This window comes from Nicotiana sylvestris, chromosome 12 (assembly GCF_000393655.2).
Source record: "Nicotiana sylvestris chromosome 12, ASM39365v2, whole genome shotgun sequence".
Classification (NCBI taxonomy): Eukaryota; Viridiplantae; Streptophyta; class Magnoliopsida; order Solanales; family Solanaceae; genus Nicotiana; species Nicotiana sylvestris.
This window is the reverse complement of record NC_091068.1, coordinates 103,279,605-103,296,046: the sequence shown is the minus strand read 5'-3', so window position 1 is coordinate 103,296,046 and position 16,442 is coordinate 103,279,605.

The window sequence follows — 16,442 nt, the reverse complement described above, 5'->3', positions numbered from 1 at the left end:
CGGTATTTTAAGGACGAAAGATTGACAATAAAAATTTTGTCACCAAAGGCCTTTTGTGACGAGTTATGAATTTTAGGTGACAAAATAATTCATCACTAATAATCAAATTTGTTGTAGTGTTCTCAAACCTCATATCGCTACATTGTGGATGCTACTGAATGAGAATATAAGATTCTCAATTTATAGAAGCCTAAAGCCTTTTCCTCCAAGAAAAAATACTAGCCAAACATGAAAGAGTTAGAAAAACTCAATTATGATAAATATGTAGCTCTTTCCTTCAAAAGAAAGAAAACTAGAAAGTCAGGACAAACACCTAGCATTTCTGTCCCTTGACCTGAATTTTCTGACAAAATAATTTGATCCACCTTCTTCACATAACCTTTAACAGGTCACATCTCTAAATCCCCGCCACAAAGTTTGTCTCCACGTAAGTAGCACTCTAGTCAAATTTCTCATAAAAAACATGCTTACATCAAATATGTTGAGGATAGAACTAACCCGCCAAGATGAACCTGTCTTGAACCTCACTCTAATACCACTTATTAGGATCAAAATAACCAGGTGTCATGCGAAAGCTAACAAAACAAACCTTGAACGATTTTAAATCAAATAACAAAAGAGAAATATACCATTAGAGACAACATTAACGTGGTTCGGTCAATTTGACCTACATCCACGGACGGAGATGAGCAATTCGCAATATAAAAGAGAGTACAAAATATCAAGAGAACAACCTCACAAAGAGGCAAACACAAGTGGCACAGTAACACTTGTCCCGAAAAGTTCTTCCCCTAAATAAGACTCGCAACCCCATATGACTATATTGTGAATATTATTGAATGAGAAGGAAGGATTTTCAATTTATAGAAACCCTTTTTCTTCCAAGAAAAAGTACTAGCCAAACATGAAAGAGTTATTATTTCCTTTAAGGAAAAGAAAAACTCAATTATAATAAATATGTAGCTCTTTCCTTCAAAAGAAAAGGAAAATCAAATATATGGTAAGAAAGCCGGGACATCAAGTTTGCTTTACGTCTTTACTTAACAAGACATCAAATTTCCTTTACATTTTTACTCCATTCAAGTAACAATAACATGCTGATGTGTCTTCTCTTCCATCATCCAATTTCTTAGACCTTCGAAAGATGTCATATAATCTGATAATGAAGAAATTGTTTGAAGTCATTTCGGTGAATTTATATTATATAGAGGTTAATTTCTTTGCTTTTAATTATATTAACTTTCATTGTAGATAACTAAAATATTAGATTATTTATGATTTCCAAGGAACTAAGGAGATTAAGGTGCAAATCATTAAAAAACGAATAAGGTGTAAATCATAAAAGAGCACATATATTAAGGGTGCAAATTGGGAACTACTTCGCTTTAAGTGACTTTCAAGCCATTATTACTTTGTAAGATATATATATGGATAAACATGAGTGATTTTATTGGAGTTAAAAAAAGATAAATAATTTTACTAGTTAAATTCGTTAAGTGAAGGGACTATTTGAGGGAATTAATTCCAAAACTTTTGGTATTTCTTTTTTCTTTAAAGAAAAATCCTTCAGATCTAACTTAGGATTGTTTGTGAGGAAGAGAAAAAAAAAAGGAAAAAAGAATAGAGAAGAGAAGAGAAGAGGGAGTGATGATTGTAGCAGAAGGTGCAGTGTGAAACATGGACTAAGCAGTAAAATTCCAAGACAAGTAATTTGTCTTGAAGCCAACTTTAGACAATCTGTGAATTTGGCAATTTCTCAACTATCACTGCTTAGTCCACAGTCCTCAGGAATATTATATAGTCCTTTTTCGTTCTCTTTTTGTGTTATCTTCTGTGGAACAGGTCCATGCATTCGACTCGACTGACTTGTCCCAGTCTAAGGAGATTCTGTTCAATCTGGTAATTCCAATATGAGTACATACTTTCCCATGGAAATATTCAAGTTTTGGAGCAACGGTAAAACTATCTCCGTATAATTTATATGTCATGGGTTTGAGCCGTAAAAACAGCCACAAATGTTTGCATTAGGGTAAGTTATTTACATCACACCCTTAGAGTGGGGCCTTTCCCCGAATCCTACATGAACGCACGATGCTATGTGCATCAGGCTACCCTCTGCTCAAATCTCGTGCGCGCGAGCCAATCCCTTGGTCTTGGTGTTCAAAGATGGATTCAGAATTAAGTTAATTTATGCATAATACTAGTGTACTCATTATTATTTTGTTGACAGTAGGATAAACTCAGTATGAATATAAATATTTTGCACCTAATGTCCAAATACTTCATCTATACCTGTTGGTAGTTGTAATAAACGCAGCTTAAACAAGAAAAAGGTATATTTAAACAGGAAGGATGAGGAAAATGAGAATTACTACTTCCTCTACTTGACACGTTTTGACTTTTCACCGCCCCTTAAGAAATAATAAATGAAGTGTATAATTTATCATGATACCCATATTAATTAATTGATGCATATTTTATTCGATTTGAGAATGAATTGAAATGAGTAACAAATACCGTAGATATAACAGAAAATAAAAATTTATCTTCTCTTGATATGCATAAAATAATAAGTAAAAATAAAAATCTATTTTTAGTATAAGCGAACGGGGGCAAGTTTCCTCATTGAATGCTGCTGAAACAGAACCAAGAAAAAGGTCCTTTCAACATGTTCAACATTTTCTATTTTTGGAATGCAGAAAAAAGAGGGCTCTACTTCATGGACCCCACTTGCGGCTTCGGCTTAAAGTTAGGATTTTCGTTCTTTTTATTTGCACTCAATGTAAATGGACGAAATAAGTTTTCTATAACTTAATTATAATTAATTAATATAAGCCTAATTTATTATTTAATCATCCTAAACTCATAAAGATTTGATATAAATAATGAACAAATTAAGTGGAGCAATATTTTTTCTTACGTAGGAAGAGGGTAGAGGATATAGGTTGGGAGATAATTATGGGACTAAAATTAAGAACTCCATATCCCACAAAAACAAAGTTTTGGAAGTTTTTGCTATATTTCGCCTTAAAGCTTATCTCCTTCCACCATTCAACCAAAACCACAAAAAAGCAATAAATACTCTTTCAAGAATGTCCATGAGATTCCTAACCCTCACCAAACCCTTTTGCCTTTTTGCACATATTCCATTCAATTCATATATATAAATGGATTGTTTATTTTAAAATAATTTAGTTTTGCCTCTTTAAAGTCTCGAGTCGTTTAGCATAACTAATTTTGCCGTTTTATTGAAAAATGGATAGCCTCACATGGGAACTTGGAAAACTTCTATTAATGGAATTTTCTGTTCCTCCCTTAGAAGCTCAATCCTTTTTTCTCCATCAACATTTTACTCCCTCCGTATAGTTATCTCAAATTATTTGTTATTTTAAAAGTTCAAGATAAAATTGATTATTTTTTTCCTATTTTACCCTTAATAATAATTGTTCTTGAAGATGGAGATAACACATAAATAAAATAAATATTTAATAAAGAGAGATTATATCTTAAGACATAAATAAGGAAAGAATAGTCATTTCCTTTCCTAATTAATATTTCTTAAGGGCGTGTAAAAGAGAAATACGACATGGGACGGAGGAACAAAAGGAATTTATTGAGAAAGAAAGTTTAACCTGTATACTATCAACCATTTTGTCCCATGGATTCAAGTAATGGTATGGCATATGTATGTGATATATATGTCAGCATAATACATGCATGTTTTGGAAAACAGAATTTTGATATGAATCAAAGGGGCATGCAAATCATTTCTGGATTACAGTAACAAGTTTGAATATACGTAGGTGACGGTAAGATGATGTTGACATATATGAAATCTGGATGTATATATATGGACTAATCTTAATTAATTAGTTAAATGTTATGTTTTTTTACCTTAAAATGCAAGTTGGTAATAGGCACATGTCATATTACGAGTTACGACCGTCCCAAAAGGCTGCCTGCTAAAAAGATCATTTAGATGTTTGAAAAATTCAGTATATAAAAGAGCAAACAACGAAGAGAATGAACTCTCTCATTCCAAAAGAAAAAAAATTCTGTGTTAATACAACGCGCCAGCTTGAATGTAGTTTTTTCTTCTTTTTTTTTTTTAATTTCCCACCAGATATTTAGTATCTATTTTAGGACTCGACTCATCCGAATTTGACCTGTGTTGGTTCATTACATATGGAAGTATTCCTTATAAGGATTTTTGCAATTTCTAAGGTTCGAATCCGATACATCTAATTAAGGGTGACGAGATTTTATTCATCCCATCAGGACCGATTTAACAAGACAGACTTACAAAGTCTAATTAACAAACAAGTTGTTTAGCTTTCCTACTCGCTGACTATAGGTTCAATGATGCGTGGATTATCAAATTAGAATTTCAGAAGAAAACATTTTGTATCACATAACTATTAGTGATACACTGAATCTGATTGTGTTCTTATTATACACATATTCTTAGCTAATGAACCGTTTATATATAAACAATATGGATGAAACAATAATGAATCCAACTATAAAAGGTGTTACTTGTTCTGTCACTTGTTCTCACGTCAGAAATAATTTCTTCAATAAAAAGAAAAGAAAAAAGAAACTAGAAGAAGATCTAGAGAAACAAAGTTTACTTTAAGGCTGTTATTTTCTGTATGACACCGGTAAATTTATTTAAGATCTCATGCTTAATATAGACTGTAAACTTAGTATATTTTAAGTCTAACAACGATTTAGTTGAGTTTTCGATCCTTTCTCTTTTTTCTTTGTTCTTTTTAAAATTTATTTCTTATGTGTCTCCTTTAAAATTCCTTGTATAGTAGCTGTCGTTTTTTCTTCTTCTAATATGTGTAAAACTACGATAGATACATTTATTAATTCAGTAAGGACTAAGAAACTTAGGGAGTTAAATAATTAAATACGTGTAAGGCTGGGTTGGAAAGGGAGATGAGCTTGATGTTCTTCAGGAAGTTACACATTTAGCCACTCGGCCAAAATTATTTGTAGTTGTTAGCTAATATACATATATTATATACTCCATCTGTTTGAATTTATGTGAATCTATTTGACTAAGCACAGAGGGTGAATGGGAAATAGAGGGAAAATGAAATATGACATGTACCTATTACCAACTTGAGAGACACATATACAACAAATATATGTGTCCCAAAAGGCTGCCGGGAATGAGAGACACATATATTTGTTGGACTTTTAAGCTGGTGTAGCTTAAAGAGGGTGAATGGGAAATAGAGGGAAAATGAAATATTTAAGTTTTCCAATTTGGCAAAGGGACATTGTCCCATATTGGAGGAAGAAAAGACTTTTGATGGATATATACAATTGCTCTTCTTCTAGCTCTTAAAGAGTTAAGAAGAAGGCAAGCCTCGCGCCGTCGTCGTCGTCGCTCACTCGGCTCGGCTTCGTATTTGGATTTGGTCAAAGAAAATTTCTTTCAATTATTAATTTAATTAATTAATGAAAATTCAATCCGGAATAACCCATGACCCGCGACCCGATCCGATCCGTTTCTTTCCCGGATTATTTTAAATCCCTATTTTTCGCAATATTTCTTCCCACTTGTTCCTACAGCTATGGCTGTTTTTGAAAGGTTGCAAACCTTTTCAGAAACAGTGCCAAATGGTCTATAAATATGCCTTGAATCCCAGAATCTTTACTTACTAAATTTTCTGATTATCTTCTTCTTCTTCTTCTGCACAATATTTTCCAGTGTGTTGTACGACCATTGAGTGGGTCGAAGTTCACCGGAGTTTTTGGTACTAATACACTGGTGAGTTAAATTGTTCTATCTCGGAAGGATATATTCCAGCACCTCGGGTACTTGTGGGGAATAATTTCCTTAAGGGCACACTATGTATTTAGTGGACTTATTACAGGAATACAGATTGAATAACAATATTTTGTGTGCTATAAATCATTGCATAAATATAAATTATTTCCAAATACAAAAAAAGATTATTCTTTTTTATACGGAATAAAAAGAAAATATGTTCACATTGAAATAGAAGAGTACTAATTATGCAATGTTATAAAATAAATATTGTAAAGTAAAGACAAGTATAGAGAGAAACTGATATATTATTCGAATTCAAACTGATGTACATAATGAACTGAAATCTCTTCTATTTATAGAAGAAAGGAAGCTGCTGTGTAAGCTGCTACTATACCAGATATGGATAATCTTCTACTGAGAGCAATGTTTATCCATAACGGAGTACTGAAAGGATAAGCTTATTATACCCGATATGGATAATCTTCTACCGGGGGTAATGTTTATCCATAACTGGGTACTGAAAGGATAAGCTTATTATACCCGGTATGGATAATCTTCTACCGGGGATAATATTTATCCATAACTAGGTACTGAAAGGATAAGCTTATTATACCCGGTATGGATAATCTTCTACCGGGGGTAATGTTTATCCATAATCGGGTATCGAAGTGATAAGCTTCTTCAGGAAGCTTATTTCCAATAGAGTACTTAAATAGATAAACATATTTACGGTGGAGTCCCATATGGATAAGCTTCTTCAGGAAGCTTATTTACAACAGAGTACTAAATGAACATCCATAATATAATATATTTATAACACTCCCCCTTGGATGTTCATTAAAAGATAATGTGCCTCATTAAAACCTTACTAGGAAAAACCACGTGGGAAAAAAATCCTAGTGAAGGAAAAAAAGTACACATATTTAGTAATACGCATTGCTGGCTGCCTCATTAAAAACCTTATAAGGAAAACCCTGTGGGAAAAATTTTAGTAAGGGAAAAAGAGTACAGCGCGCATTTTACTCCCCCTGAAGAAAACCTTATTTCAAATATTTGAGTCTCCGCATTCCAATCTTGTATACCATATTCTCAAAAAGTGATGTTGGTAAAGGCAATCTGCTGGATTGTCACTTGAACTAATTTGATGCACATCAATGTCACAATTTTCCTGAAGATCATGTATGTAGAATAATTCTGGTGAAATGTTCTTCGTTCTATCTCCTTTTATAAATCCTCCCTTTAATAGTGCTATGCATGAAACATTGTCTCCGTATAATATTGTGGGTCTTTTATCACATTCCAACCCACATGTTTCTCGAATGAATCACTGATCTCAATCATATGCACTCCCTGCTTGCCGGTTTGAAATCGAGCTTTATGGGTATCGGATAAATAACCTGCATCTGCATTACCAATACGATCTGCACCACTTTTGTTAGCATTAGCAAGATAAATAAGTGCACCATCTACACCGAGATAGAGTATTTCAGGACCAAGGAGCTCCTCATCCTCTTCTAGAGGTTGGAACGGATCCTTATTCACTTCAAGTGATTGAATATTCATTGGTGTACTTAATGGGTACACTTTGTCCATGTAAAAGTATTTTTAAGACCCTCTTGGAGCTCTTCCGGAGTTCCAATAAGATTTATGTCACCAACATAAACAGCAAGTGTAACAAATTTTGATGACATTTTCTTTATAAAAATACATGGACAAATAACATAATTTATGTAACTTTCTTTCAGCAAATATTTACTGAGGCGATTATACCACACGCGCACAGATTGCTTTAAACCGTACAAAGATCTTTATAATTTGATCGAGTACATTTCTCAAGACTTTGAATTATATGCTTCGGGCATTTTCAATCCTTCAAGGATCTTCATATAGATTTAGCCAAATAAGTCATATAGGTTAAGACTTGTATCTAAATGGTATGACATCTTCAAGTGTCTGGACTGCTAGTCCGATCCTCACAATCTTTTACAATATTGTGCACTATATTGTATTAAATATATCGTCGACGATCATTTTGTGTCAGTTCCGAAGCGACATAACTTGTGGAGATCTCATCACTTTCTTTATTTTCAGGTACCTGAACTTTTTCGGGAGTTTCATGAAATGTTATGTCGTGGGCTCTTCTAGAGCTTATTTCCTCCTCATTTTGATCATTAGCTCCTACTATTTTTCAAGGATTGTTACCTTTGGAACCGATTGGTCTACCACGCTTCATGCGTACAGTAAACTCTATCCTTCAGGGACTTTAATTTTAATAGGAGCATTTGCAGCTGAAATATGATATTTAATTTTGGATCAGCAAATGCTTCTGGCATTCGACTTGAATTATCTTCTAAGTGAGGATCATGATAATTCGATTCATATAACATATTTTTCAACTGTTTATTCCATCCCCCAAATGTTAGAAAAACTAACATATATCCCCAATCATCTTTGGGAAACATATCTTTGTGTATTATGGTAGATAAATTAATCATATACCACGCAACAAAAGATAGTAAAAATATTTGGTTTCTGATCCTAAACCAATTGTGAAGGGAGGACTTATCATATATTGTTGATCTGATGCATACAAGTGCTGCTATATGCAATTTAGAAAATCTTAGACCAACACATGAAGCTTTGTTCTCATAAGCAATGGTTTAGCCATTAATAGGAGGTATTCAATGCTAAACCAGCTTGGATATAAACCAGCATTATCAAGATGAACTGTCTTGATTTCATAATCTGAAAATTATGCTCTTAATCGAGAAAAGCAATTCCAAATGCCAAACTGCAGGTTGACAATAATTACACATGTAACCATCTCATATATGCACCTATAAGTGGTTCACATGATAGGTGAACGGGCCCATATTCACCTTTTATATATTTCAGAATCAGGGGTCTTAGTCCCAACTTTAGCTGGTATAATCAATTCATTATGAGAACAAGCAACACATGAGAATTCCTGAAGAATCTTCTAGTTCTTTAGTATATGCTTATCTGAATTCTCAAATAGCTCATTTAAAAATGGCAAATGAAAACTTCAAGTTTATCATGTCATGTGCTATCTCTTAGTAAACTTCTGGTTTACTATGGCATAAACTTTTGCTTTAGTAAACTTCTGGTTTACTGTGATACATGATATAGTACAAATTAAAGAATAAGGCGGGTAACTTCTCACATACATATTATTTTACCCCCTATGATTGTGGAAACATGAAGATTATCAATCTTCCAATCATTTGTAGTCTCAATATGATAGCCATTTGTATTAGTAAACTTCAGGTTTACTACAACATATGTTTTGACCATAATCATATAATATGAATGACATATTTGTATATAAGCTCTTCGAGAGCCTTCATTTATTATCCACAATCTAATATTTATCTGGCACTACTGGTGTCATGTATTCTTTAGGCAAACATTTAGCTCTTCAGGAGTTGTTGATACATTTTGTACTATCAAATATTGCTCAGACACTGCTGGTGTCATGAGAGAAAATCACAATCAAATAAACAATGTAAAACAATTGTTTAAGCACACGAAAACTCCTCTTCATAATATTTTTCCACTTCAGGAGGCAATTTCAATTGTGTTACTTCTTCAGGAGCAAATTTAAAATACGAAATATTGAGTATATATTCTCTCAATTATATTAACTCTTCTGGAGGTGAATTGTAATGTATTCACATCAAGAGCGCGTTCATATTTACCCGACTTATTAGTATTGTCACATTCACTTCAGGGAATGGATTAATATTATCAAAAGTTCTCATCCTTCAGGAAATCGAACATAATTATCTGAATGCGCATTAATCACATCAAATTGTGATGCCTTCAACCTCTTTTAAAATATTTACTACTTCAGGAGAAAATCGAGGCGTGCATTTAATATAGAGAATATTTATGTAGCTTATCTTCAATTGTAACCATAGAAAGCCTAAATTATCACTTCTGGTGATCATAGGCATATACCACTTCTGGTAGTTAACAAAATATAATTACAATGAGATATACGAAATATAACCACTTCTTGTGGTTGTATATTTCTTGCAAACTCTGCTAGAGTTTAAGTTGATCTAATAATGTTATCCATATTCTTCAAAATGACATAAACAAGATATATTATAGTAAACATCATTATCAAATCATAATTTTTCTTTATGTACAACAATTACATAACCATACTATCTATTACAAATAACAAAAATTAAAATATTTACATTTCTACAGATTCACCACCGATTACATGACTTGTTTCTCCTTCTGGGAGTGCAAGGTAATCAGTTACATCCAAATGCATGAAGTCTAAATTATCTTCAGAAATAAAATTTGCTTCAGCATTTTTCTCTGTCTTCTTTAGGGAGGCTTGATAAAGCTCAACCAGGTGCTTTGGCGTACGACAAGTACGTGACCAGTGCCCTTTTTCTTCACATCTATAGCATGCATTTTCTGCATTTAGTGCTTGCACCGCTTCATGCTTTTGTTCCTTCCTTTTCCACTGCTGGTGGTGAGGAGTGTTCTTTGGTCATTATTATTACCATGATTAGAGTTTCTTTCCCGACCACGATCATGACCACGACTGGGGCCACGACCTTTTCCACGTTTAGCCTGGTGGAAGTTCGTCTCATTCACTTCAGGGAATGGACAAGAACCAGTAGGTCGGCTTTCATGATTTTTCATTAATAGCCCATTATGTTGCTCGGCTATAAGAAGATGTGAGATAAGTTCAGAATACTTTTTAAATCCCATCTCTCGATATTGCTGCTGCAGGAGCATATTCGAGGCATGAAAAGTGGTGAAAGTTTTCTCCAACATATCATGATCAGTAATATTATCACCACATAACTTCAATTGGGAAATAATTCTGAACATAGCAGAATTATACTCACTGATAGATTTAAAATCTTGTAGCCTTAGATGAGTCCAATCATATCGTGCCTGTGGAAGAACGACCATCTTCAGGTGGTCATATCTATCTTTCAAATTATTCCACAGTATGACTGGATCTTTAACAGTAAGATATTCCATTTTCAGGCCCTCATCAAGGTGATGGCGTAGGAATATCATTGCTTTGGCACGGTCTTGGTTTGATGCCTGATTTTTGTCTTTGATGGTGTCTGCCAGACCCATCGCATCAAGATGAATTTCAGCATCAAGCACCCAAGACATGTAGCTTTTGCCCGATATATCCAGGGCTACAAATTCAAGTTTAGAAAGATTTGACATTATTTAGGAAAAGAAAGTTCTTACCTCAGATACTTTCAAAATATTTGCTCGAGATGGCAGAGTCTCGTGCTGATAACGTGTTATAAAATAAAGACTATAAAGTAAAGACAAGTATAGAGAGAAACTGATATATTATTCGAATTCAAACTGATGTACATAATGAACTGAAATCTCTTCTATTTATAGAAGAAAGGAAGCTGCTGTGTAAGCTGCTACTATACCAGATATGGATAATCTTCTACTGAGAGCAATGTTTATCCATAACGGAGTACTGAAAGGATAAGCTTATTATACCCGATATGGATAATCTTCTACCGGGGGTAATGTTTATCCATAACTGGGTACTGAAAGGATAAGCTTATTATACCCGGTATGGATAATCTTCTACCGGGGGTAATGTTTATCCATAACCGGGTATCGAAGTGATAAGCTTCTTCAGGAAGCTTATTTCCAATAGAGTACTTAAATAGATAAACATATTTACGGTGGAGTCCCATATGGATAAGCTTCTTCAGGAAGCTTATTTACAACAGAGTACTAAATGAACATCCATAATATAATATATTTATAACATGCAATACAGTATATACATCCGTCAGCATTCTTTAAACGGGCAGCTATTTAAGTTAATTTCTCTTGTTCTCTTTTTCATTCCAATAAGTGGTTGCATTCATATTCGTCTGTCTCATTTTTTGTACGTAACTTTTGCTAATAAATTCGCCATTTCTAAAAAGATCCTTCGCTATTTTAAATTAAATGGAATAGACAAGGTTGGTGACCTAATTTTTAATGAGCAGCAAAAATTAATTAACTAAAAAAGAGCTAACATTATTTATAATGAAGAGAAACTTCTAGGAAAATTCCACGCTTTTTATCATTCATTATTCCGACATTATTTAGTAGTTTGTACATGAAAAATATGAAATAAAGAAAGGAAAGAAATTGTTGGAGTTTCAAATTCTAATTTTCCTATTCCTTCCTCCATTCTTTCAGGTGACATGATTTTCTTTGTAGTTGCTCATCATTTTCTGCTTGGAAGTGTTAGACTTGGCCAATCGAAGTAGTTAGTTGAAATATAATATTTGATTTATTTGCCTTAAAAGCGACCTAAAAGTACAATAAATAAGTTTATAATCCTTGGAGGATTTTGTGGATATACCTAATCCAAATCATTTGTTTCTTCTCAATGTTTTATTTCACAGAGTTTTAAGTTCTACAAATTGATAGTACAAAAAATATCCAGACAATTAGATCACTTGTTAGATAATTGTTTATCACTAATTTTCAACATATGAAAAATAAATTGCAATCACAAAATAAGAGAATTTTTTTTTTACTAATCAATTGTGAGTACAATTCTGTTTATCCCTTGATTCTTCTCTCCTAATTATCTCCGTGATTCGATGGCTGAAGCCGTGTATTTCTCGAATGTAGGATAATGCAGACCTCCTAGGGATGTATTTGATCTCCAGCTTCTTGAATTATTTGATTGTCAAAAAGCATCCGGCCATATTTTGATCTCTTTGTGAATATCCCAAGAGCTTATGGGATTTTGAGACGCCTCTTCAAGGGAATATGTATCCCTTTATATAGGTGTGAGTTAGAGTTTAGGGTAAAGTAACATCCAAGAAACCCTAATAAACTCCTAGGATTTCAAGAGTCATGCAGTATCTTTAATTTAGGATTTGGATTGATCCTTTAAAATTTCGATGTCTACAATAATTACAAATAAATTTCTTGACACATTATTTAGTAATCTAATAAAATAATATAAATATATTATTACAAGTTAGAATTCACTAATAATATTAAAATATTTAGTGTGTATATAGTTTAAGTTTACTATCTCATATGGGGCCTCTTTGTGAAGAGGGAGGTTGAAGAGCGGGCCAAGGTAAAACAAGTAAAATATATAAATTAATTGAGAACTTAGATGCACACTACTTGCTGTTTTGAATAAAACAATACCAACAACAACAACAATCCAGTATAATCTCACTAATAGATCTGGGAGGACAGTATATACACATACTTTGCCCCTACCCTGGAGTAAAGAAGTTGTTTCCGATAGACCCTCAGCATCCCTCTCTCCAAAAACTTCTCGCCTTGCTCTTGGGTGTCGAACTCACAACCTCACCACTAGAGCAACCCACTCTTGGCCATGTATTTAATAAAGGACGATGATATTCTTTTCTTCTCCACCTCCCCAATCTATTTCTTGAAAAGGAAAAAATCACTTACGCCTCTAATTTACTTAAAAATTAAACTCTCTCCCCAACTTTGAATGATAAATATTTTCCTCCTCATATGTCAATCGACTCTTTTAAATGCCTATTTTACCATTATATTATCAACCTTTGTGTTTTATTTACTACTTTAAAATAAGATTTGTTTTAAAGTTTCTATGTAAAGACTTATCTATAAAAAAAAATTATTTCGCGGACAAAAAAAAGTGAGAAAAGTAATTAAATACATAAGTTAGTGATGTTCTATAATGAAATAAATGAGCAAAAAAAAAAAACTAATATCTATCTATACAAGTAAAAATAAAAGAGAGTGAAAAACTTATAAACATATTTCAGTGCAGGTAATATAAGAAATAACTAATAGAAATAGAGGTAAATTTTATAGTAAATTTCTAAAAGATTATATATTTATATTGTAAATAAATTTAAAATTAGATTTTAGAAAATATTCCACTAATAACATTAAACTCGTCTATTTATATAGACGATAGAGGAGAGAAATGGAACTTCAAAATACACACACGCACGAAAATACATCCATAAATATATACATACATACCTAATGCACATAATATTATAATAACAAGCATAAAAGATAGTGTTAGATTTTGTAACAAATTCATAAAAAGGTTATTCTATCTATAGAGTTAATAAATTAAATAAAAACTATAATAAGATATAAAATTAATTAAACTATAGGTATTTTTACTTAGGTTAAGAAATTAAAAATTATACATAATATATAAAAGGTATTACATATATGGAAGATGAAAATACCAAGAGCAAAACAGAAACTGCACAGGATAAGAGGGGAAGAATATCTATTATTCAAAGTTGTGAATTTTTTTTAATTTTTAAAGCAAAATTAAAGGGTGTAAATGATTTTACCTTCTTTTTTTATGCGCATACTTCTTGACAATGACCCTCATAATTAGATATTACGTGGATGAAAAGAAGTTATTCTTCCTTTTCTAATAAGTAATGGCGATATACAATAATTATTGAGCAACGAGACACAATTCCGCCAAAAAAAAAGGTGTCTATTTGATCATAAGGATAATTAAAATATATGATATTTTTATCAACTTTAAATGTCTATTTATATATTTAATAAAAAGAGAATATGACAATTACCTAATTAATATTTTTTTGGAAAAGAATCAACAAGTGCTACCAAATAAATCGAGATTAAGAGAAATGAAACTACCCAGTTGCTCCGCATGTCTCTACACTCGGCCAGATGCTTCAATGGTGCTTAATGCTTATAAATAATTAGCTAATCCTGAACCCCCTGATCAGGTAAGATTAGGTGGGTTGACTCTTGAAAGTCAACCATGTTCTTAAAATTAATGCTATTTATAAAATGCTTTTAAAATTATAATATATTCTTAGTTAAGCAAAAACCCCTTTGTCTTTCTTCTTAGTTAATTAATCAATTTTGAAATTTCAAATCGGTAAATATGTTTTTTGTTTAATTAGTCAATATATTCTTTGATTAAATATGTATTTGTAATCCCTTTAAAAATGGATTGACCTTCTCATTTTGATTCCTTACGTGTGTATTTGATGTCTTTGAAATATTTATTATTGCTTGTATTGTAAAAAACAAAGGGTGTTTTATATCGGAAAAAGCAAGTGTGGAGGAATTGTCTCCTTACCTATAACTCTTTCTCTATCTCTCGTATAAGAAAAATATCTTTTCGTCCTTGAGTACTGGTAAATATTTTTCTTATAATCAAAGTATTAGAACCAATTTTCACACCTCAAATTATTTTACATGATACATTTTATTATCTTCCACCAGCACAAGTATGGAACGACTTTATCTGCTTAAGCTTGAACACATAAGAAGAAAGGACACATACAGTCGTATATATGATCATATGACTATGTAATACCAATCCATCAAATTTAATGTCAAATTTTTAGTTTTCCTTGACCTTTTTCTTTCATATCTTCCATGCCGATATTTTGAAAGTGCGCCCATTATATTAGTAATTATTTTCAGTTACATTTATTGAATCAAGAATGATACATATTATGTTGTTTCTGTTGACAACCTCTTCACTTCTTAATTTGCTCTTATCTACTAGTATTTGTGTACATACTTTCTTTAATTTGTCTTGTTTGTTACCCTCGCTTTCTCTTCTCATAGATAAGAATATATATGCACATCACAATATAGTTCCTTCTACTATTCAAAAACTCGTGCAATAAGCTAAATAGGGGGAAAATTAATATTAAAAAGAAATGACTAGCTAGGGTTGAGAGGGTCATCGTGCAATCTTTTGCGCTACAAAACTCAAAGGTAAAAGGTAAATCATTGAGTAAAAGGTGATTAAGTCCATCAACTTTTACTCCAGTTGTGATTTTGTGTTGTGTCCTTTTCAAACTTAAAGGTAGCAAAGTTAATACGTGCTATTACTACTTGCCAAGTATCAATATTTTGTCCGTAAATCTCTAGTAAATTTGATGAAACAAATTTGAATTTGGACTGACATTCAAATGATTTTACTTTAACTTAATGAAACAAATTTGAATTTGGAGTGACATTCAACTGGTTTTATTTTCATACTTCGGTTTATATATTTAATAAATCAACATAATTTGTATGATTTAATTTTAAGTAAAAATATAGTCAAAACTCAAATAAAACGTCCTAATTATCTCCTCGAAAATAACCGCATTAAAAATGTCAATGTCAATTTCTAGTACTGGAGTAGGAGGTAAAAAAATATTACGTTTTCTTTCCATCTGCTTAAGTTTTGATAAATAGAATTACTATTAAGTCTTAATATTTGTGCTGACAGGGGTATCAAATACCTGATAAAATAGTATGTGCACGTAAACTACGCGAACAGAGGCGGACCTATGGCTTAGGTTGAGGGGTTATCGGACTCCGTAAACTTTGGCAGAAATCTTGTACATGTATATGTCTATATCTTGAAAATGATTAATTTAAATCACTTCGCACCCTTAACACTAAAAATCTTTAAGAGCCACAGATTGAATAGAATATTGTGCCCCGTCACATTAAATTTCTGGGCCCGTTCCGTACGCGGACACCACCTTTGATAAAATGTCAATGGCAATAATGAATAAGAAGGAGGACCATAATGTCATATCAAGAAACAAGACTGAGATGGTAGTACAAGGAAGCTCAAAAGCGGTTT